Source organism: Nematolebias whitei, chromosome 15 (assembly GCF_014905685.2).
Source record: "Nematolebias whitei isolate Nwh7 chromosome 15, NemWhi1, whole genome shotgun sequence".
Classification (NCBI taxonomy): Eukaryota; Metazoa; Chordata; class Actinopteri; order Cyprinodontiformes; family Rivulidae; genus Nematolebias; species Nematolebias whitei.
The window spans coordinates 27,781,578-27,782,543 of NC_056512.1; positions in this window are offsets into that span (position 1 = coordinate 27,781,578).

The following is a 966-nucleotide window of genomic DNA, read 5'->3' on the forward strand; positions in this document are numbered from 1 at the left end:
CCAGCAGTAGAATTAGTGAAAGAAAAAGCTATTTTTATTACATCACAATAAACTGATGAAACAAAGCTAACTTTTTTTTTGTAACTCAGTGGATTCTGGTGGCAGTGCACCAAAACGTGCACACATATCTACAGTGTTCTGTGTGTTATAGTTTTTTCTCAGGGCTGTGAGAACACTGCAAATCTTATTATTACAATTGATACCAGCATTGTTCTTTTTTCCACACTTCCAATACAAGTTTGAGAATTCTGGGCCACATTTTGCAGATGTTCATGTAGTTTCCCGTAGATGCCACAAGATGCTGCAAGTGCTTTAAATATTTTTAGTTCAATGACTTCAGTCTAAATGCTCCTTTATAGCTCCCAGTATGTATAACGTTACTGTTAATTTTAAGTGAATATGTTAAACAAGCTTTCATGTTTTCTCATTGTCACATGATGAACACTGTTGTACACCAGCCGAGTTTGAGCAACCGTTTGTGACTTCTCTAGCCCCTTCTTACATCTAAATATTGTCTGCGTTGAATTTAGTTTGCATATTAACACTTTTTTTTATACAGTGCACTAACACAAGATTGTTCATATGATTTATGCATAAATAGAAATCTGAATGCAGTTTGTTCATAACTTTAGACATACTCATTATTTGTGTGACTGTGATCCAAGTTTGGGAAAGTAGACTGTTGTTAAGTTTGTGTAGCGACATTCAAACATGCCTCGGGTGATTTTTATATTTGCAACCAAACATCTCGATGTATGATGGAAGGTTTGCACGTTTGAATACCTCTAAGTTTTGTTTCAAGATGCACACCTTCTGTCAGAACAGGGTGTTCTGCCGGCCTGGGTGCAGATAGCATCACAGCTGAATTTATTGGTGTTGCCCTCTGCTTTGTCCAGCCACAAGGCCACCGGTGACACAGGTAACATTCACAGTTGAAAGCCCAATCCTCTCTCCATGTTCCAGTTA